The sequence below is a fragment of the Equus caballus genome, chromosome 1, assembly GCF_041296265.1.
Source record: "Equus caballus isolate H_3958 breed thoroughbred chromosome 1, TB-T2T, whole genome shotgun sequence".
NCBI lineage: Eukaryota > Metazoa > Chordata > Mammalia > Perissodactyla > Equidae > Equus > Equus caballus.
Window position 1 is genome coordinate 185,732,383 of NC_091684.1, and position 23,112 is coordinate 185,755,494.

The 23,112-nt window shown below is 51.3% G+C and overlaps 1 pseudogene; it reads right to left on the reverse strand.

The window, feature by feature from the left end:
* Positions 1 to 21,883: 21,883 nt before the first annotated feature.
* On the reverse strand, positions 21,884 to 21,998 carry LOC111769794 (U2 spliceosomal RNA; annotated as a pseudogene).
* Between the last annotated feature and the right edge of the window lie 1,114 nt (positions 21,999 to 23,112).

The following is a 23,112-nucleotide window of genomic DNA, read 5'->3' on the forward strand; positions in this document are numbered from 1 at the left end:
CTGTAATACCACTTTTCTGTGCCCAAATCTCATGAGGGTAAGGAGTGAAGACTTTCAAACTGAAATGTGCTGGTTTAGTGACTCTTAGCCAGGGTTTCACATCGGAACCACCAGGGGAAGTTTTTTGTATACAAGCCTGGCCCCCGGCCTTGATCTATCAACTCAGAGGCTCCCAGGATGCCGCTCTGGGCATGGGTAATTTTGAGGGCACTCCCCGTCAGGTCTGGTGTTGGCTGCTAGTGAGGAAACAGGGTAAGAGGTAACTGCAGGTGGCATGATTGCAGTCAAGTGTCCTGGGGGCTCAGCCACCTCTTCTGGTCAGTGGGCAGCTTACCCGTGTGCTGAGGATTCAAGTGGGTTTCCAGGAAGTGACCCCTGTGCATTAGGTTCATGTCATCTGTGCCTTCGCTGACCTCATCCTTGACTCCTACAGCCGGTCAAGGGGATAAAAAATGCAAATGTCTAACGATAATTAACCACTCTCTGCAGCCCAGCTCTTGGCAAGCTTATCCTGGGGCTCTGGGCTCCAGGCACATCCATAACGGCTTTCTGCAGCCTCTCCCAACAAGGCCTGTCCCAGATCCAGAGGGATGTGAGGGAATTCAGGGAAACGTGCATTCAAGAGAAGGGAACGCGCTTTATCCCAGAAGGCAAGTGGTGAAACTTCGATGAAGCCCTCGATACCCCTTCTGAGCAGTTACCACAAGAAGATTGTCTGCGTTACACACAGAAATCATCACCTAATCTTGTTGCAGAAGGTGACCTGCAAACCGCAGGGGTAACCCCGTTGTGTAGGTTTTACCAAGAGCCGCGGTGATTAAGCCTCCGTTGGGGACTGGAATGAGGATGAAAAGGAGAAGCAGAAGGAGAACAGGAAAGACCTGGTTTCCCTGGGCAGAGTAGGGATGAATTTGGGGGAGCCCCAGCGAACAGCCTCAGAGGGCCCGGCCTGGCAGGGATTTTCCAGGATGGAGGCTGAGAGCAGCACCTCGGTTATCAACCGGATCTAGCTGTCTAGCTGATTACCACCATCAGAGCCACATTTGCCTGGGTCGGTATAACTGGGGCCACACCGGGGGCCAGGCAGGCACATGTTTTAGGAGCTTACATAAGTTCTCACTAAGAGCGAAGGCAAAGGAAGCTTCTGTGAAAATGGCCACACTGGCGTTTCTTAAGCAGTAGCGGTCAAGATCTAAGTTTTGTTTGGATACAGCATGGGACAAAATCACCCCCTCCGAAAGAGTTGCTCGCTGAGCCTAACAGAATGGCTGTCGAGACCGTCGCAGGGTGACCTGGAGTGGGCCAGCTGCTTCTCTGTGCCTCTGTGTCCAGCAGCCACCTGAGAAAGCGTCCTTCAAGAGGGACCCAGGGAGGAGCGCTGTTGAGCAGGGGCCGTGTTATTGCACCACCTCCTGTCAGCGTAGGAAAAGGTCTATTGGTTCTTCTTATTGATCAGCAAATCGTTTTGAGACTCTCCTACAAGTCAGACCCTGCTTTGGGGCCTGGGGGCCCAGTGGCAAGTCAGGGAGCACAGGCTAACTCTCCCGGGGCTGAGAATTTCGGCGCTTGCATCTCTTGCAGAGTAGCCTCCTCCAAGTGAGCTGTTGCGGAGATATTTGTGGCAACGTCACATCCTGTCTGCATCGGCAGGGTGGGGGTTTGCCCCTTGGCAGAAGCAGACTGGGCAAGAAGGCATCTTGTGCAAAACCAGCCTCCCAGCCTCCTTCCAGACGGGCTCTGTGGGGGGCACGCCAAGGCCTGGCAGCCAACTGCCGTGATGGTTGAGAAGACGCCTCTAACAACTCTACAAGTTAATACACAGAGTACTCTCCTTTCCTGCCACAAACTATGTGGAGAGCCCTGCTGGGGGCAGGGCGGGGGGCGGGGGGGGGGGGGGAGATGACGTTCTGTTCTTTTCTTTTTTTCTGTGTTCTTAAAAAACAAAATGACATTGTAAAACAGGGTATTGTGCAGTTTCTTCTAAAGCAGGAAGGGCTGCAGGTGCTCACAGCTGATTTCACATTTCTGAAAAACCCCAGTCTCAGGCGTCCCTTCCACAAAGTGAGGGGGAGCCGATGGCCTTGGAGGGAGGGGGTTTCCATGGCGGGAGATAAATAGTCACGTGAACCCCTGTTCAGGCACTTGGGCACCAGACAACACAGCAAAATAGGGCTTGGGGTGAATTCTGATGAAAAGGTGATGGCTCACAGCTCCTGATGGCTGCACATCCAGCACCAAAGTCCCAGCCCTGTGTTTGCTCCATTTCAAACTAGGCCTCAAGGAGACCCAGGTGACAGAGGCGCTGACTGGAGAGGTGGTGACAGGGGCACTTGCATCCCCAGGCTTCCATCTGCTGGACTCAGAGCTAGGGACTTCAACCCTCCAACAAAGAGCCTCTGAACTCTCGATCCACAGCTGAGTACTCACAGCCTCAGTTTTCTCTTCTGTAAAACGACTTAATCATAGGATCCATCTCAAAGGGATGCTATGAGAATTAAATGACATAATGCATTTACAGTGGGGAAAAGAACAGTATCAACAGGGTATGGCGTAGCTCTTCCAGAATGGCTCTTGAATGCTTTCAAGTTTCTAAAGCACCCTGACCTTCCAAAATATGATTTCCTGAGAACCTTTTCACTCAAGTCGAGGGCTCAGCAAGGCAGAAGCCAGACTGCAGCTAAAAAGCCTCCCTCCCCAGCCAGGGCCTAGCAAGTGTGGCCCCGTGTAACCTGCACAAGGCTTGCGGTTCAGCCTGGGAGCCAACTTCCCACTTCTTTCGTGGTGAAGGGCTTCCCTCCTGGGCCCTCCATCACTCGTTTGCTTATGACACCCACAGGCTGCAGCTGTTCCCATGGGGGTCCCTGGCCTTTAGGGCAAAACCTGCCCTGGCTAGAGCCTTCTCTTCTTGGAGGAACAGGCAAGATGGCACCAGGAAGCAAGCAGCTTCTGACCCTCCCATGAACCGAGGCAGTCTCCTGGAGCTCTCAGGGGAACCTGGGCTCAGGACTCAGGTCGTCTCCCACTCCCCCGACCCCACCCTGCCCGGGGCCTGAGAGTCCTCAAGAGCCCTGGTGGTCCTGGTTCAGCTGGACCCCAGCACAGAGCTCTGAGGCCCTGGCCTGCACCCAGAGCCTGCCCTCCCGGGGGCTCCTCACCCCAGGTGTCCTGGGGAGGGGGGCAGAGCAGAGGGAGTGAGGCCCAAGGGCAAGTGCCTCACCTAGGGAGTGTGTGAGTCAAGACCAGCTGGGAGGGAGAGACAGAGATGGAGAGATCTCAGAAGCACAAGAAAGGGGAGCAGAGATGGGAAACTTCTGTGCTATAAGCTCCTCTCCGTAGCTCTGGTCCGAGCCAAGGGGCCCTGAGGTGAGTCAGCCTCTATAGAATGTCCAGGGCTCTTCCACCTTTGCTTCATATCCTTGTTGAAAGAGTATGGCCTCCTGAAGCCTACTTGTGCGGGAGGAATTTTGCAACCTCCCAGTGGCTTTTGTCACCTGTGGAAAACTACAGGTCAGCTAACAAAGCAGCTCGCTTATCGGGTGATTGGAGCCAGGAAGACTGCAGGCCTTAGGATGGGGAAATCCTATCTTGCATGGCTTCCTTCCTTCCTCCCTCTGGCTGGGCCCCGCAGGGGTGGGGAGGCCTTCCTGGGCTTGGCACCCAGGCTCCTGGGCTCCCAGCCAAGTGTCCAGAGGACACTCCTCCTGATACCTAGATCCTTCTCATCTTCCTGGGGCGTGGAGAGCATGAGGCTCCTGCTCTGTAGACCGACTAAATGGAAAACACCTGCATTTCCAGGGCCTGGAAATAGCCTGCTCTAGCCTGGCTTCCTGGGAGAAACTGAGGAAGAACATTCATCAGGAGCATTTCTATCTTGCTTTGTACTGCACCGAGCATGTCCTCCTGCTGGTGGGGCTTTTACCAACCAAGGGTTGAATGGCAGACTGTGTGTGAACCCGCAGCACACAGCAGGTGCCCCCATAATGCTGCTCCTCAAGACCCCAGGCCCAGTGAACTGCTACAGTTGGCCCTCCATATTCTGATTTCGCATCAGTGGACTCAACCAACTGCAGATCGTGTGCTATCTTTATGGAGGGCCGACTAAGGGACTTGAGCATCCTGGATTTTGGTATCCACGAGGGGTCCTTGGACACCAAGGGACAACTATATATTCATCAGTATTGGTTGAACCTTAGAATGTCTGCATCTTCCAGTTTTAATAGTGACTTAAATTCAAAATCTTGATAACACTTGCGGAAGGCCGCTTGATTTGTTTGAACCAACAGGACCCATTTTTTTCAGATTCTCAGCCTGTTGGGAGGGTTGTTGGACCTTCTTAAATGCAGAAAGCAGCTCTCCTCTCTCATTTCCTAACAGCCTCCTGCCGGACACACATCCACTAAGCCCACAGTCAGGCCAGTTCCCAAAACTCAAGTACAGAGAGAAAGGTCAAAGGCCAGGTCTCTGTCCCCTCTCCTTGAAGTTGTTGGGCTTTGTTGCCCCCGGGGTCTGCCCCACCAACCCCTGCAGGGGGCCCCTTGGCTCTGCAGTCAGGGCCCGGGTGGAGCACGTGCATGTCCCCACCGCAGGTGCAGCCTCAGGTGCAGGAGCGCCGTGGGAATTTTCCATCTTACTCTGCAGCCTGACAGCGCCTCCTTAGATCGTCATCCTGCCGCTGACACAGACCTGGGTTGGGCAAGCTTTCCTGCAGGTCAGCGCGGGTCGGGGGCCGCGCCTGGGCCTGCTGGGGCCTTGGCTTCCCCTCTGCAGCTCCGAAAGGCGGAGGAGGGGTGCAGGGCCACAGACATCCCTCTGCCAGGGCCCGGCCAGCGCCCCGCCTTTCCCCCAGAGCCTGCTGCCTCGGCTTCTGCCCAGACCTGTTTCCTCCGGCTTTCCCTCTGGGCAGCTCCCAGCTCTTCCAAAACCCCCCTCCAAGAAATTTGCCTGTTGCCACAAAGTAATGCAAATGTGTGTGTAGGGCTGCCCAGGCAACCAGCAGTGTCTGTCTCCAGGAGAGGTGAAGATGGAGGGCGAGGCAGGCCTGTGCCCCTCAGCGCACGTCTCCAGCCCCACGTTGGCTGCACCCACAGCGGGGTCCTGACAAAGCCTTGGCACGGTTTGTCCGATGGAACCAAGCTCCACTCAGAGAAAGGCCACACAAAACCCCCACAAGCTCCGAGGTCCTCTTTGTTTAATATATAAAAATGGTTTGTGTTCATGTTTAGCATTTAAACTCCTTGCCTTGTCTGGAGCAGAAAGTGAAGACACGTGGCCAATCCCATTAGCCCCACAGTCCTGGGTGGTGACGAATGCAGGGACACAAAGGAGGGCAGCAAATTCTGGCTGTGCCGCCATGTAGGGGCCGGACCCTGGCCTATGCCCCTCGGTCATAGAGGCCTGAGACCCTGGGACAAGGAGCTTGTGACCAGAGAAGGATCAAATGCAGCGCCCAGCTGGCTGCACCCTGCTCTGCCACCAGGTGGCCCAGGGCAGAAGGTAGGGGTGAGGGTGAGGTCCCCGCAGGTGGGGCCAGGGGACTGCCATCTCCAGAGGAGAATGGGGTTGAGAGACTGTGTAAACGGTGACCAACCCAGGCGGAATGGTTTGATGCCCAAAACTCTTGGTCATCTGCTCCCTGCAGCCCCTCCCCGCCGTCCTCACCAGCACGTGTAGTCCCCAGGCTGAGGGTCTGATGAGTACTCGCTCCCCAGCTCTCCTCCTATCTTGCCGCTGCTGCTGCCTCTGTGATGGGGCCATGATTGCTCAGGAGAGGAACGGAACCCCAAGGGCTCTTGCTCCTAATTAAGGAGAGTTGGCAGGAACACACCTTGACCATCAACTGGGTGCCAGGCTCTCGGATTGGTGCTTAAACACTACCTCCGTTGACTCTCTCAATAGCAATCCTATGAGGTAGATATTTCATGCCTATTTGACTTTGAGATTCTGAGGCTCAGAAAGACTAGTGACTTGCCCAAGGTCGCACAGATGGTAGGTGGGTGATTCAAAGCCAGGTCGGTTCGGCGTTCAATGGCCGTGGAGTCTTTCCCGGCTACTGGGCTGCCGTCAACCAGAACATGCAGCCCTCGCCTTGTGAAATCCAGCAGAGTTCATCTACGGCCTCACTCAGCTTGCGCTCCAACTCTCCCAGCGTCTTTGCATCTATAAACGGGAACCCAGAGACGTCCCTGAGGCCCCTAGAAGACACAGGGATCTGGATCCAGCTCAGCTTCTAGATCAGCCTGGGACTGACCTGTGGCGACCGACAATGACAGACAAGAAAGGGCAGGCGAAGCTTTGCCGTTTCACACTGAGCCCTCCAAATTAGGATGTTGACCAAATGAGGTATAAGGCCTAATGAGAAGCAAGCCAAAGTAACTTTGCTTTATGATTTCAAAGCAGAATTGGCTTCATGTTGGCTGGTATTATCCAGCTAAGTTTATTCATGTGGCTGGCCCTGTGGATCTCACCAGCCAGAAGCCAGGGAGTGTTCAGGGCTCTGGAGCTGAGCCTGTCGGCCTGTCTTGCACTCAGGTGGGGCAGCTCCTCCGAACCCACCACGGCAGCTCTTGTGAGGTGAAAGCATAGGCCACGGCTAGGACTGGGGCTGGAAAGGGGAGGAAATCATCAGGGCAAAATCTCTGCCTCCCACAAAGGATGTTGAAATACTGGTGCAGTTTGGCAAGTCCTAACACAGGCCTCATTGTGCCCAGCCCCTCAGAGACAGCCTTGGGGCAGCCCCACAGATGGGACAACCCCACCTAACCCCCAGGCTGCAGTTCAGGACCTAGCAGACAGCAGGCTAGAGGTGAGTATGAATCTTAAGTGGGGCCTGAAAACGTGTGCAGTGAGGCCCATCTGCCCCCAGACAAGCCCCGTGTGCCTCTGCTCAGCCAGCCTCTGACCCTGGAGTGGGGGTGCTTGTTGAGGACAACATCTTTGACCTGCCTGAGGCACCCCTTGGGCCTCTCCATCCCCTTCTGACTTTCCTCACCAACCAGGATGCTCACCCCTGCAGCCTAACAGCTATGGGGGTGGGCAGAGAAGTTATGCCTCGATGCCTCCAGGTTCTTAGCAGCTGTGTGCTCTCTGTTGCTTGGTGGTTTCAAGCACTTCTTCTGGAATGTTCATCTTTGTCCACGGACAACATCACTGTCAGCCATGAGTGCCGAGGGACTGAGGAATGACGTGTAGGAGAAATGCATTTCAGCCTTGGATTCCCCAGACCCGAGGCCCCCCCAAATCCTTGCGTCTGCTTTGTTTAGGCTGTGTTTCTGGTGGGAAAAACATTATTGAGAGTACAGGGGAGGGGGTTCTCGAGACTTTAGCAGCCTTTGTTTGTCTGTTGGGGCACAGATAGAGTAGGTGGGGATGCCAGTGAGGAGAAGACCCCCTCTGAGACCTTGTGGCAGAGCAGGGGGTGGGAACCAAAGGAAAAGTCCTGGGGTCCCCAGAGCTGCCATGCACCACAGTGAGCTGTCAGTTCTCAGCCTCCCTGGGGGCTTCTGTGCTACACAGGGCCAGTTTCCCTGGCTCTGGACCCTCTGGTCACCTGCATCAGGATCGCTTGGGTGCTTGTTTAAGCTGCACGTTCCTGGGTCCCACCCTGGACACCCTGATCTCAGAGGACAGGAAGAAGGAAGGGAGTCTTCACACTAACAGGCCCGCTGCCCCCAGGTGACTCTTGTCCCCTCAAGTTTGAGAGCCATTGCCCTGTGCGCTCAGCCAGAGCTAGATGAGGGGCAGCTCTATGCAAAGAGCAGGTTTCCTCTTCCCTAGCCAGCTCCCCAAACCCCAAAATTTCTGTGTTAATGGCCAGACATCCAAGCAAGAGGAGCATTTTTCAGTGTCCTGGTGCTCTCTGCAGAGGAGTGAGCACCCAGCCCTGAGGAGAAGCAGCCTGTCTTCCCAGGGGCCCCTTTCTAGAGTCTTCCTCCCCCGTATCACCACCAGGACCTTGCCCTGTGGGACTCCGGCCAGGCTGACAGCATGGGAAAACCCCGTGGGAGCCGCAGAGGCGGCTGGGGGGAGGTGCACAGAGGCCTGGGAACCATCCTCCCCTAGGGTGCTTGTCTGACCCCCCAGGCAGAGGCCTCAAACACCCCGTTCCAGCACACCCACCTCCTCCTGTTCCCTCCTCTGCACCTCTGGGCCAGGGAGGCGCCCCCTTGCCAGCATGCAAATTTGGATTCATCTTTCCAAACCAACCTCAGCTCCCTCACCTAGGAATCCTCCTGCTACCTGACAGAGAACTGATCTCTCCCTCCTGCCTGAGAGGTGGCACATCCCTCGCGTTCGTGGTCACATCCCTCACATCCGTGGGCGCTCCCGTCAGCGTGCAAACCTCCCGCAGGCCTCTCCTCTGAGCGGAACTGCCACTTGGCGTGGGTGTACAGGGAAGGCCGTTCTTAATCTGGCTCTGTGATCTGCAGGTCGTCAAGACACGTTTTTCCTCTGATAATGATTTGGGGGGGTTTCTATTATCTTGTCTCAGAAATGAAGCAAGACCAGCTCAGTCGCAGCTTCAACACTCAGGCGGGCCCATTACTCTCTACGTCGGCATGCTCCTTCCTCCCTCGTGCTTATGGCAATTTGCAATTATTTTGTTTGTTTTCTGGGTTTTTTGGTCTGTTTTGCCCACTAGAATGTGAGTGAGGATGTGGTGCACTTGCTTCCCTGCTCTGTCTTCAGAGACAATGCTGCGTGAGACCCAGGAGATGTTCCACACCCGTTTGCTGACTGAGTGCATAGGGCTCCAAGATCAGTTTTTGTAAATCTAAACATTCTTGTGAATTATGTAAGCATAGGGCCAAACTTAAATCATTGGTCCTGCCCTAATGTACTCATCTGACAAGTAATTTAGCCTCATGGTCTATATTTTTCAGATCAAATGCCAGTACCACAGACTCCTGGCCTGGACTTCCACAGGCCCATGCCTCGTTCCCATGCTGCGTGACTCAAACCACATGGGATACAATTTGATTGGTTTGGAGGTGACCCGGCCACAGTGGCAGCAGTCGGTACACAGGCAGAGAAGGATGTGGAAACCAACAGCCTGGGGAGGAGAGAGGGGTCTGGCCTTTCTCAGCCCGGGACCTCAGGCCCCTCTGCAAACCTGCTGGTCCCTCACCCAGGAGCCTGAAGCACTGAGGCTCCAGGTCAGACGTGCTGTCCTGAAAGTCGCCCAGCCTCTGGGCAAGGAGTCCCCCAGCCAATTGCTTCTCCAATGCACAGGGCTCATCTCTGATGAGCAACCCCCTCTGACCCCGGCCTGGTGGGCACCAGGTCCTGGCCTGCACAGGGCCTTTGTGTGACTTGGAGAAAGTGACCCGTCATCCAGAGGGACATAGCCCAACACGGGCTGGGTTAGCCCCCACTCAGGCCTCAGCCCACACCTGCATGGCTGCCCGCAGCAGCCCTGACCCCAGGAAAGTCCCCAAGATTTGTAGGAAAAGGAAAGGCAGACACAATACATTCTCCACCAGGCCCCTTCTCCGGGCCTTCCCCAAGAATTCCATTCCATTCTGGCTCCACCATATCCCAGCTGGGCGGATCTCAGGCCACTCAACCCCCTCAGTAGGACCCTAGACCCTAGACCCTAGATTCTAGACCCTGGACCTTGGACTCTGGAGGGGGCTGGATTTGCCCCACATTCAAGAACTCGAAGTCAGGTTCCTTGTTGGAGACAGGGATTGGCCGGGCTGCCCCACCTGGCTGCTGTTCAAGGCTCCCGCCCTCTGTCCCCAAACCTCCCCGCAGTGTTTACCACACAGAAAGAGGCCAGGCGAGCAGGCTGGGAAACTCCCGGCCGCTCTGCTGCCAGCTGAGTATAATTAGCCCCCTGCTCCCACAGAGGCGACACTGTGTGCTTGCCAAACCCCTGCCTTCAACAGCTTGCTGGCAGCTCCTCAGGGCAGGCGAGCCTCCCAGGCTGCCTTCACTGGGGGAGAAGCCAGAGCCGAGAACAGAAGGAGGAGAGGGGAACAGAGCCAAGGTGGGGAGGCCTGAGCTCAGGGCAGGGGCCAGAGTCTCCCCAGAGTCGCCTCCTCGTCCCTCCATCCCCAAGCCCCCGCCCTCAGCCATCCCAGGCTCTGTGCAGGGGTAGGGGTGGGGAGATGCAGCCCTGGGCATCTCTGGCCAGCAGCTGTCCCCACTGGCCACTGCTGTGGGGGTTTCCACCACAGACGCCTCCTGGGCCGTGGGGGGCTGGCCACAGGGGCCCAGCTGTCCCAGATGATATGTTCCAAGTGGTTTTGCTTTTGAGGAACCTGCTGCCCAGGACTTCAAGGACCTCCCTGCCCATGCGTGTCCCAAGGCCTCCACTGGCCACAGCCCCATTGCCCACACCCGTCTGGCTCCTGCCCACTTGCTGCTGGTCCTGGGCTCCCGTGGCCGAGGAGAACGGGGCAGACGTTGGCAGATGCACCACCCTCGCCCCTGGAGTGACTCCAGGCTCTGTTGAAACTCTGAAGGCGGATGGAGCCAAGGGTTGCTCTGAGGCCCGAGCCTCCAGCAACAGCCTGTCTCCCAGCAATGACCCATAACCTCCAAAGGGCCCTGTGCACACTGTCTCCTCACCTGTCTCCCACGGACCCTGCCCTACTTAGAGAAATGCTGGCCCATAGCTTGTGATGTCAGGGCCCATGCAGAAGGGAACAGGAGCAAACCCTTCTCACTTCTGGGACAGCGGGGGACGGGCACAGCGTCCATCTTGTTTCCAGCCAGGTTCTCTCCTTACATAGCCAGAGCACCACAACCCACCCAGGCAGACTTTTCAAACCCCCTGAGGTCGGAGGAGGCACACCCATCCTCTTTCTCCTCTGGGGGCTCACAAGCCACGCCGCTCCCTACCATCCAGCCTGAAAGTGAAGGCCGGTTGGAGGGCCAGAGCTTCACACACTCTTGACCTGTGAGCACTGTAAACCCCTATCAGGACATTCTTTCCTGCAAGAGTTCCTTCAGGAACTTTAGTGCTAGAGAGCTAGGCAGTTCTCACAGCTCACGAATGTCTCTTTATACTCCCTGAACAAGCCACGATACAGCCCACCACAGGGCCTTTGCACTCTCTGCTCCCCTGCCTGCATGACTCCCTGGGTCATTACATGGCTGGCGCCTTCGTCTCTTTCAAGTGAAATGCTGATTTCCTTGACCATCAAGTTTCTAAAGGACTCCCTGCACTCTATCATGACCCCCTCTTCATTTCTCTTATTGCACACACGGCCATTTCAAATGGTCATAGATATATGCTTAGCATGTCTCTTATGCCGCTAGAAGGTAAGTTTCACAAGGGCAGAGACGTTTTCTGTTCTGCTCTCTGTCACCCCCGACCCAGCACAATGCCTGGTGCATAGTAGGAGCTCCATAAATATGTGTTGAGTGAATGAAGTGCCAACATGTCTTCAAGCCCATGGCTAGCCCTGTCCTCTCACCAGGTGCAGGTATGGATCACTGTATCACTCAGGAGGTTCTTTTGAAAATTTGAAAATGGCTATTTGATTCCAGCGTGGGCCTCCCCCCACTGAGGCTGCTTCAGGCGAGGGACTGGATCCCGGCCCCTTCTCTGACTGAGGTTTGAAGAGCAGGCTGGGGTTCACAGATGTCATAAATCATCCTTGTGACGCTGGAGGGACCTGCTGACCCTTTGATCTATGTTCTTGCTGATAAAGATCCCATCTGCCCATCACTGGCCTTGCAGACAAGAATCAGAAGCTTCCGGTCTGTGGCCCCTTGGCCTCTTTCCCAGGATGCCTTTCTTCATGCACGAATGGGAGGGGAGGCCACTTCCTTTATGGTTTGTTTTACTTCTCCCTTACGTCCAGTTCAACTTGAACTTTGACATTAAAGGCGGGACTGGAGAGAGCAAGGGAGACATGATCTAGAATCTCCTCTTCCTAGTGCTATCTCAGTCCCTCGGGATTCAGCACAGCGGGATGCTCTCAGGGGAGGTTATCCACTGGGTATCCTGGAGATACACTGAGAGATACAGAAACACGTCTGGACAAATGTTCTGTCCAGGGTCTGCCTGCTTGGGAGAAGTCTCAGGGACTATAAGGAAGGACCTGATGCCTCCCATCAGCCACTCAAGAGGGGACAGAACTTCACCCTAGAAACAGGGCCAGAATCAGAGGAGGTGGTGGTGCTGGGGCCTTGGTGTCCTCCATTCTGAGCACTGGGGAGTCTGGGCCCCCAACTCGGGCACCCACCAGATCCTGCCAGCTCTCTTTACCACCTCTCAGACTTCCTTGCCTTCCTTTCCAGGCCCTCCTAAAGATGCTGTCACCTCAACCCCCAAATGGTGACCCTGACACCAGTCCTTTCTCTAACCTCTCCTCACCCCTTGGTAAGATAAATCTTCCTTAAAGCCCGGCTTTCGTCATAACACTTTCCTGTCCAAAACCCCAGCGGGCTCTGTTCCACCTCTTGGGTACAATCCTCTCTTCAGCTTCATATCAAAGCCTTTCCCCATGTCCCCCAAACTGTCTTCCCGACCTCGTCACCCACGCCTCTCTACACTGGTCTGTGTGTCCTTCAAATATACCATTTGTCCATCCACTCATTCATTCATTCATATTTACCGTGAACCAGAGACTGATAGGGGCGAAAATCGTCTTTCGTTCTGTGAAGAGGCAGGAACAGGGAGCAAGGAGGTGACCCACAAAGCCACTGACAGGTGCTGACATGGGGGGTGGCCTTGGACTTTTAAAATTTTTTAAGTATTTATTGACTAAGAAGTTGATTTTATTATATTGGTGGGCTTATAAAATAATGTATTTAAAAACTATTTTCAAAAATAAAATTGTTTTAAAAGATAATGTACACTAGAGCAAGTAAAAAACATTTATGTTGATTATCCCAATATTTAAAAATAACAAAAGAAAAATATTATTCTTGATACTTTAATCACTTTAATATTATTCCTGTACTTTTATTACTTTCTTAATTTTATCTGTCTCTAAATACCACACCACTGGTATTTTTCTGAAAAACGCTTTACTTTCAACACTGGCTTATTATTTTTAATTTTTCATAAAATTGCTTGCAATCTCCTTTAAAGTTGCATTTCAAAGTTAGTAAGTTTGACATTTGTGACACTTTTAATTGACTCTTCTCTACGTACTGTAAATTTTTATTTTTTATTTTATTTTATTTTATTTTTAAAGATTGGCACCTGAGCTGACATCTATTGCCAATCTTCTTTTTTTTCTTCTTCTTCTCCCCAAAGCCCCCCAGTACATAGTTGTATATTTCAGTTGTGAGTGCCTCTGACTGTGGCATGTGGGACACTGCCTCTGCGTGGCCTGATGAGCGGTGCCTGATGAGCGGTGCCACATCCGTGCCCAGGATCCGAACCTGCAAAACCCTGGGCCGCCAAAGTGGAGCACACGAACTTAACCACTCGGCCACGGGGCAGGCCCCTGTTTACTGGTTTTTTGGTTTTTTTTTTTGAGGAAGTTTAGCCCTGAGCTAACTACTGCCAATCCTCCTCTTTTTGCTGAGGAAGACTGGCCCTGAGCTAACATCCATGCCCGTCTTCCTCTACTTTCTATGTGGGACGCCTACCACAGCATGGCTTTTGCCAAGCGGTGCCATGTCCGCATCTGGGATCCGAACCAGCGAACCCCGGGCCGCTGAGAAGCGGAACGTGCGCACTTAACCACTGTGCCACCGGGCTAGCCCTACTGTAACATTTTTACACAAGAATTTATTCTCTGTGTAAGTGCTGAGATAGTTGATAAGCTCAGAGAAATTCTGTAAATAGAGGCTATTCTCAATTCTGACTTTTTACATTGCAATTTGTATATCTTTCACGGGCTCTGAGTTTCTAAAGGAACCCTTAGCCGCTGGGAGGGGTGCTGGCTAGGACAAGCCCTTTATCAGCTGTGTGGCCTCAGGCAGGGGCTTCCCCCTCTGAGCTTTAGCCTTCCCTCCTCTATAAGGCGCAAGGATTCCACCCAGCTGGCATGTGTGTTGAGGGTTCATGACAATGGACACAACAGGCCCAGCACAGTGCTGACGCTTAGAGGTGTTCCATTAATAGGTATTACTGCTATTCTCAGGTGCCAGCCTCACCCGGACACCCTCCACTGGGCCCCCTGGTCCCTCTCAGACTGGGTCTGCTCCAGTGCACCCTGCCTCGGTAAGAGCCGTGGAAAGCCTTAGGTCTCACACAGCAGGCTGTAATGGGTAACAGCCATCACTCTCATGTCCAGTGTTTATCATGTGACCGTCACTGTTCTAAGCACTGTACCATGGATGTTAACAAATTTAACTCTCATAATGGCCTCTGGGATAAGTACCCTGCGTTACAGATCCTGATGCCTAAGGTACCCAGGGAGCACGGAGCTGGGCTATCCCCCAGGCAGGCTGGCTTCTTGCCTCCAAGCTGTCTCAGATTGTCCCTTGGTCTCTTCAATTCCTCTCCCCACCCTTTTCCATCCTGTGCTGTGTCCAGAGGAGGCCAATCGATCCGTGTGGCTGATCCTGCACAAACAGGTACCCTCCCCTCTGGCTGCCTTTCAGCGTTGGCCAATGGGGAGCCCAGGAGAGATCAAAGGGAGGGAAGAAAGGGAAGTCTGTATTAATTCCTCTGACGTGCTCCACGAAAGGTCACCCAGGCTGGCTGCAACCCTGGAAGGAAGGTCACATCCTCTGTCAAGCAGCCTCTTCCACTGACTCTCTGATTCTCTCCACCTGGATTCCAGTAAGTAGCATGAGGCTGTGGTTATTGACAGGGCGGCACGCCACCCACTGTGTTCTCCCTCCACTTGACGTCTTCGTCAATGAACTGGCCACCACCCTCACCAGCCAGTCCATCCAGCGAGGCTTAGCTGGTCATCGGGCCCTGTCAGTTTGCTGCTTCTTTTGTTTTTCAGTTTTTCTATTTATTTTTTGAAAAGATTTCAATGGGTACAAAAGCAGGGGTAGTGAAAAGTCTCCCTTCCTCTCTTTCTCGAACACCCAGTCAGACAATGAAATGTTTTGGGTTTTTTTTATTGTGATTAAATATACATAATATAAAATTTACCATGTTAATCATTTTTAAGTGTCCACTTCTGTGGCAGTAAGTACATTCACCTTGTTGTGCAACCGTTACCACCATCCACCTCCAGAACTTTTTCATCTTCCTAAACTGAAACTCTGTCCTCATTAAACACGAACTCCCTGAAGTGTTTTTTTGTGAATCCTTCCGGAGATATTTTATGCATATGCAAGCAAATACATACATGTAAAAACACAAGTCATAGCTTACTTCATCCACTGTCTTCCTCTAGCTTTTTTCACTTGACATAGCTTGGATATCCTTTCACGTCGGTACATAGTACAATTTCTCATCCTTCTTCTCGGCCTTCCCTGGTATGGATATGCCCTAAATGGTTAGGCCTTCCCCCACGGCTGGAAACTGAAGGTGCTGTCAATCTTTTGCCGTACTGATTGCTATGCTTTGCTTCTAACCTGTGTCCTGTCGTGGCTGATGACCCCGCATCTCCCGCTCTGCCTCCCTACAAGGGAGACCAGCTACTATTGTGACTTCAGGGCCTTTGGGTCCTCTGCGTTCCAAACCTGCTGTCCCCTCTCAGGAGACTACCTGCTCCTTTACCCATGGCTCTACGGTGACCCCAGCCTGTGTCCCCTTGGAGCCCTGTCTCCTGGGCCCAGCACTCTCCCTGGTGACCCGTGTTTCAGATGTGACAAACCACAGTGACATAAGGCAGTTCAAGAGGGTGTCGGTAGCCCCATGACATCCATAGGTGGGGGTGCCTTCTAACACGGGCTGCTCGGGAGGGCCCACACTGCACCTGCAGGGGCAGGGGCCTGGCTGGAGCCCACAGAGGTGAGGAGCTCGGCTTCCAAACTTCCCTCAGTCCCAGCTGAATTTGCTGGCCCCTACTCTGGGAGGCGAGGCTGCCGGTAACCTATTTATCTTCCCATCCGCACCCTATACTGTTTTTCCTCTCTAACACTGCTATCACCATCTCCACCTTCTAATAAAAAAGAGGATTGCAGAAAAAAGAGAAAGAAAATGGTAGAGAAAACCCCCCCTCTCCTCCAAAAGAATCTAAGACTCAAGGTTTATGCCAGATGGGGTAGGATCAATTACAATGGAAGATGCCTTTCATATTCTACTACTCTAATAGATGGCACATATTTTCCAAATACACACATGATGGCTGTGGGGCCCGCTCACCCTGAGAGGTAAGTACTGTTTGTTTCACCAGGTTACTGATGAAGAAAGAGGCTCAGGGACTCAAGGGACCAGCCAGTCAGTGCCAGAGGTGAGGCTGGACCCTCCTCCTGATTCAAACCTCCACTAATGCATGCATTCAGTTCCCAGATGAGTTTGCCTACGTCCCAAGACAAGCCTGCTGGAGGATGGTGTTGCTCAGAGACGCCACTGAGAAGAGATTAATTAATGTAAAAGAATGAGAGGCAGCAAGGCCCAGGGGTAACCAGCGCAGATGTGGTGCAATAGGGCCAGCAAAACTGGGTCAGGTGGCAGGCTGAGCTCATGGAGGATGCTGGCAGGGATGACTAGAAATGGCCGGAGGGCTGGAGACAAGCTAAAGACTTGTTTGCACTGTCACGAGAACTAGCCCTGCCCAGAAACGAGCAAGAGGGGCAGGGAGAGGGGGTCCTGAGTCGGGAGGACCCTCTTGGTGTGCAGCTGGAGGGATTGTATTGCATCCCCACTTCCAGGAAATGTGAGACCTCACAGAAAGGACCTTGTCCCTTATGACCAAAGGCTTAGAGGTGGAGCTTTGATTCCGTTGGAGGCGAAGTAAAGAGGGAACCAGAGGTGCAGCAGGGATGGGGAGAAAACACTATGAGGAATGAATTCAGCTGTGTTCAGACGAGGACTGGTGCCTGGCACCTCCGCCCGAAGCCCTGCTTCCTGAGGTCGTTTTTCACTGTCCAGCCCCCTGGCCTGAAGAAACACCAGCCAAGCAGGGATGGAGGCTCGGGGAGCCAAATGGGTAGGGAAGCCTCATCTGCAGACAGAAGACCTTTTTCCCCTGCTTCCTTGGGGATCAGCTGAGGAAAGCCTTCAGGAGAAAGCAGAAGCCTGGGAGACCATCTGGGGGCCACCCAAGTCCTCCCTTCCCTGAGGCCCTACCCTCTAGGAGAGCATCAAGGACAAGGACTGCCTGGCTTGTGAAAACCAGCAGGTGAATCCACACCACACATCCCGACTGAGTGCCCAGATGTGCCACAGGCTAGATGCCACAGAAGATAGCAGGGGGGCCAGCCCCCGCCCACAGAGACTTCCAGGAAAGGGGGCACCAGCAAGCAGGCAAACCGCAGCAGATGGTGTCAGACGAGGGCCTGAGAGGACACAGCCCGCAGCAGCAAGGGGCGCAGCTGAGAGGTGCTGAGGGGGCGCTGGGAGGTGCACAGGGCTCACCACCTGCCTGCCTTCCTCCTGGTAGCTCCTGGCAAGCTTTGGCCTCTCCTCTCCCCAGGAACTGAGCTCTCTCTCTCTCTCTCACACACACACACACACACACACACTTCTGGCCATTCTGTGTGCACTGACTCAGGGAAGGGATGTGATGACAGAAAGAAGAGAAAAAGTGTAGAGAGAAAGTCTTCCTGACCTCTAAGTAGAGAACTCCAACTCCTTAGAGGAATGTAAGACACGGGCACAGATTTGGGAGCTCCTTGATGAGGAAGAGCAAGGCTTGCCAGTCTCCCCAGCTGGACAGAATCCCGGGCTTGGGAAGAGGGCAGAGTTGGGGGGTGTCATGAGCTGTACATAGATGTTGGTGGCCCTGAGAAAGGGGTCCTGCCCAAGTTTCCTGGGATGAGCCCAGAGGCGGTGGCATTGGTCCAGGTTAGAAATGGCCGTGCGGTGTCAGGCAGATGGGCCTCTGCATCGCCGTGGGCGGCAGAAAGAGTCCTGAGTTCTCCGTAATGCAGGGGCATGGAGGAGAGAGCAGCTGAGGAGGGCCCTTGTGGACAGCCCAGAAGCGGCAGCCCAGAAGTGACCAGACAGGAAATTCCAGAGGATGCCAAGTTGACAGCCTGGAGGATCACGTGAGCTCTGGCCTCCTCCCGTGTACTGAGGAAGCCCACCTGGACTCAGGACCATCCCAGGAATTTTGGGGGGACAACGGGACCAGCCAGTCTCTGGATTGACAAGACACAGTGTCTGCCACCTCAGGAAAATGGGGACTGAAATACAGAAATGAGGATGAGGTATAAAAATCAATTCTTGCACACCCAAAAGTTTGTATTGAAATTCTAACTTTCTATAAGATAGAAAACCCAGAACCTTTAAGGGCAACATATAAATAATAAAAGCCTACAAACAAAAGATAAACAATAAACTGGGGGAAATTATTACACCCTACATAACAAAAATACTAATTCCCTTCTTATACAAAGAACTCTTATAAATCAACGAGATAAAGACTGACAACCAAGAGAGTTCATAAAGGATATAAATAGGCAGTTCACAGAAAAAGAAAAACAAATGACTTCTTAACGTTTGAAACATACTCCTCAGCCATAATTAGAGAAACGCAAATTAAGATTACAATGAGATACCATTCTTTTGCTGTCAGATGGGAGAAGGTTTATCAGTTTACCAAAGCCTGGTGCTGGTGAGAGAAGGACAGGGAAGCGGCCTCTCCCCTGACTGTAGATGGGAAGGTAAGCTGGCACAGCTGCTTTGGAGAGCAAGTTGGCAATATCTGTCAAAATTAAAGTCCACATTTCCGTTGACCCTGCAATTCCAGTCCTCCCCTGCAGGGACATCCCTCCATGGCCACAAGGATGTTCACAGTAGCATTGTTTGTAGTGGGAAAAAAATGGAAACAACCCAAATGTCTATTAATAGAGAACTGGATAAACAAATAAATAATGACACGTCAACAGAATACCATGTGGCCATTCAAAATGAAATAGATCTGCTGTGCTGCCATGGAAAGATCTCAGAGATACATTGTTAATTTATAAAGAAAAAAAGCAAGTTGCAGAACACAATGTATAGTCATCGGCCATGTACATTTTTATAAAGGAATCTATATGCAAATACATGCATGTTTATGCATGGGCGTTTCAAAAGAGGCACAGAGGTTCAACAAATATCCATACATTCTCATGGGATAATTTTGTACTGTTTGAATGGTTAGCATCTGTAGATGTTTTCTTTTTATAACAGCATTATGAGTCAAAGGGCGAGCGGGAGCAGAGGAGCAGTGGGAGGAAGACACAGCAAGTACGTCTGCGGGCCTGGGGATGGGGGGGGTAAGGACGGGGGCGGAGGGGGGCGGGGAGTGTGCAAGGAATTAGTGGTTTCCACATGGACAGCCTCAGACGCAAGGACACGGGCTGAGTCACAACCATCCTGGAAGCTGTGACAAAAGTCCACAACTTTCCAAAGGCAGGCACTGCTGACGTGTTCCAGAACAGTTTATCCTTGAGGAAGGAGCATTGGAGGGGCTCCAGGTGGGACCAGGAAAGACTGATAAGGAGGCAACTGCAGGGAGAGACAGAAAATTAGCCCTCTTGTCCCTGGCTGGGCTGTGGTCACTCTGCCAAAACAGCTCCTATTTCTCAGTGAAATCTACCTAAGCTTAAAGATGAGATCCACAAAAAGCTCGGAAGAGTTATTTTAGATTATTATTAGGAAGGACGTAAATGCTTGCACAAGATAAAAGAAGAAATTCAAAGCAAAGTAACAGATAAGCAATGAGGGAACTAGAAACATAAATTCAAACAAAGTCAGTTCAAATTCAAGCAGGGAGATCCCAGTTTCATCCATCACATTAGTAAAAATGTTAAGGGTTGCTCCTATTCAGTGTTGATGAGGGTGTGGGAAAACAGGTGGTCTCCAGCAGCGCTGGGGAGAGTGAAGATCACCCCAATCTTTCTGGAGAACAATTAGGCAGTAGCAACATGTTAAATGTGGATTCACTCTGGCCCAGAAATGCCACTGATGAGAATCCACACTCCAGCATTCTCACACAAGGCATATGCAAGGATGTTCGCCACAGCATTGCTGATCTAGCAACATGCTAGAAACAACTTAAATGGCCATCAGTCAGAGACCAGATAAATAACTTACGGTACATCCATACCATGGAATCCTTAAAAGACTGAGGGGGATTTACCTCCCCTGATATGGAATGCTCTCTAAGGCACACTGACAAGTAAAACTAACAAGTCAAAAGTATGGTACGTGTAGTATAATATATATATTTAAAGTCCCTCCAAATCCTATGAGTATCTCACACACAGCAACAGGTGTAGAAGAATGTACACACACTATACAGAGCAGTTACTTCTAGGAAGGAAAGGAGAATTGGCAGGGGATAACAAAGAGGGACGGTGAGTTTTACTACGTACATTTCTGTGTTGTTGGATTACTTATTTATTTACTTATTTTTAGACAATGAGCCTGCATTACTTAGCGGCAGTGTGTACGCCCATGGTTTGTGTAGACCCTGGCTTCATTAGTTACCAGCTGTGTAAGAGGCAGAAAACTAGACCTCAATGAGCCTCACTTTTTTTTCCAATAAAAATAGGGCTAATAATAGGCCTGTTGTAAGGATTAAATATGTGCAGAGAAGCAAAATGCTTGGAACAGAGCCCGACCCGTGGGAAGAGTTCCAATTATTCTTACTTGTGTAATTAAATGTAAACTTTGTTTTACAAGTTAGTTGTGCCTGCTTGGATGGAGACTGTCACACCAAGGCCAACTCACCTGAGAGTGGGCTGGAGAGGGGAAGGAGGTGCTTGCTGCCTATGTTGGGGTCGAAAGGAGACTCAGGGCTCCCAGAGGGCGGGAAGCCAGATTAAGAAGACACAGAAGAGTCAACCATACTTCAATTAAAAAGTAAAAGGACACAGAAGACTCGTGCCCTGAGAAGCATCAGGCTCGTGTGGACAGGTCTTTCTGTGGTACACCACCACATTGGCTTGATTCGGTTAGAGGTGACCAGTGTCATTGACCAAAGCAAGGGGAGCCCATCTGGTCCAAGACATGAGCTCTTCTGAGGACACACTGAGGACATGTGACTCTGAAGGGTGTACAGTTGTGTTTGGGATCCTCCCATGGGTTCTGATCAGGAGCCCTGGCACTCCGTGCCAGCAAGGAGCCGCTGGGGGCAAAGTCAACTGGCCCTTGGACCAGGAAAGTCACTTACGTAGCCCTGGGACTTTGGAGACTCATGCAGACTGCTATGTTTCCATCAGCAACAGATTCCACTGATAACTTGAAGGACATTTCAAGTTTTTACAAACTGATGACATTTTCCTCTCTCTGTTGATAGAAATTAGGCACGACTTTTTTTTTCCCCTTCACAAACAACGTTCTTCTGGAAAGGAAATTCTTCAATAGGGGTGATCAGCCCTCCCTGGAAAGAGGACTTAAAAGTGCTTGCGGAGTTGTAGTAGGAAGATAAGCAAGGCTCGAATGATCCTGGTGGTACTGGATTAGAGCTGGAAGCACCAGTAAGAGCTCATGTTTAACTTAACACGGACACAGATGGTTACACATAGAAACAGTTACACTGTGGATGTGGATATATACATGCAGGCTAGTAAACACACATATGTCTTTGCTTTGTTGCCTGAGAAATGACACCCTAGTGGACACTCAGATTTTGGTTTCTGGAACCATTTTCCAATAACAGGAACAGGGATCCTTGGAGAACAGATTGATTCTAGGACTGGGGTGGGAAATATACAAGATGGCATAGAGCATCTCGCAGTGCCAGAAAGTCAGGAAGTGCTCACGAAACAGACACAGGGATGGGGGGATGTCAAAGGGGCACAGGGGCCAGCTGAAAGAGCTCCCAAAGGCCTAAGCTGGAAAATTTTGAGCAATAAAATAAAGCAGTACTGGATTATAACCTAATGTATAAAATGAGTCCATATCGATATAAATAAGTGAACAAATTAATAAATGGAGAAGAAGAGACATATCTTTGGTGCAGAATGATTTAAACTGATACGAACAGATACAACACTTGATCTTAGCTGAAAGGCCAAGAAGCAATTGGTACAGAATAATTTAAAAATAGAAATGCATGCAAAGTCCAGAAATGCTCAAGACAATGTCTTGGCATTTTCAGAAAAAAAAAAATTTGTGTTACTTGTCTACAAATATTTTGCTTAGAAGAGCTTCAAAAAATCTCAGGGAGATGTCATGTGCACATATATGCATTTTGCACATTTAAATGCTGTAAAATATATATATTATATGTATACATATATGTGCTTAACACCTCAACGCTGGCAAAGTTGCCAGGAACCAGGTACACACGTCCATCGTTGTGAGCAGTGTGAGTTCCTACATGCCTTTTGGACAGCACCTTGGCCATAGCTATCAAGAACTAGAAAAACATTCATACCCTTGAACACGGTAGTTTCTTTCTTTTCTGAGAATTAATCATAAGGAAATATAAATCCAAAAGAAACGACAGCAAAGAAAGCAAATTGCGTTTTTGCCGCTATCTTATTTAAATGAGCAAAACTGGAAACTATCTAAATGTTCCACAGAAGGTTACAAAATGACACAGTCACTTGGTGGAATATTATTTAATTACTAAAAAGGACGATATGAGGACTATATAGGAACATGGAAAATGCTTATGAGCATTTATGAGAAGGAAGTATAAAGCAAAACATGTATCTATACTATAATTATGACTTGATAAAAAGTACGCACGCACGGCTGGAGGCCTGGGAAACTGAGCAGTTGACCGATGGCTCCTGGACTGTTTCCTACTGAGTCAGATGCCCAGCCTCTCCTCCCTCCTGCAGTGCCTACAGCAGCCAGCTGAATTCATTACCTCGTGTACTGCCAGGGTGCTCAATGCATATTTTTGGAAGAAATGTTTTGTTAGTGTCGCTATGATGTTCTGTAAAACCACTTTAAAACAAATTCTCCTAAATATTTACTGGCGAACCTGGATTCACACTTGAACAGAGTCTGTTAATGCCCTAGTCCCACTGAGGCCTCACCAAAACCTCCCACGACTCACACATCCTATTCAAAGTTTCCGTTACTATCACACAGCCACCTACCGGCTCTCTCCAACGAGTGCAAGAAAGCCCCTGCGCGCCTTCATAGGAAGCAGAGGATTTTAAAAGGTCAAGCAGCACTGAAAA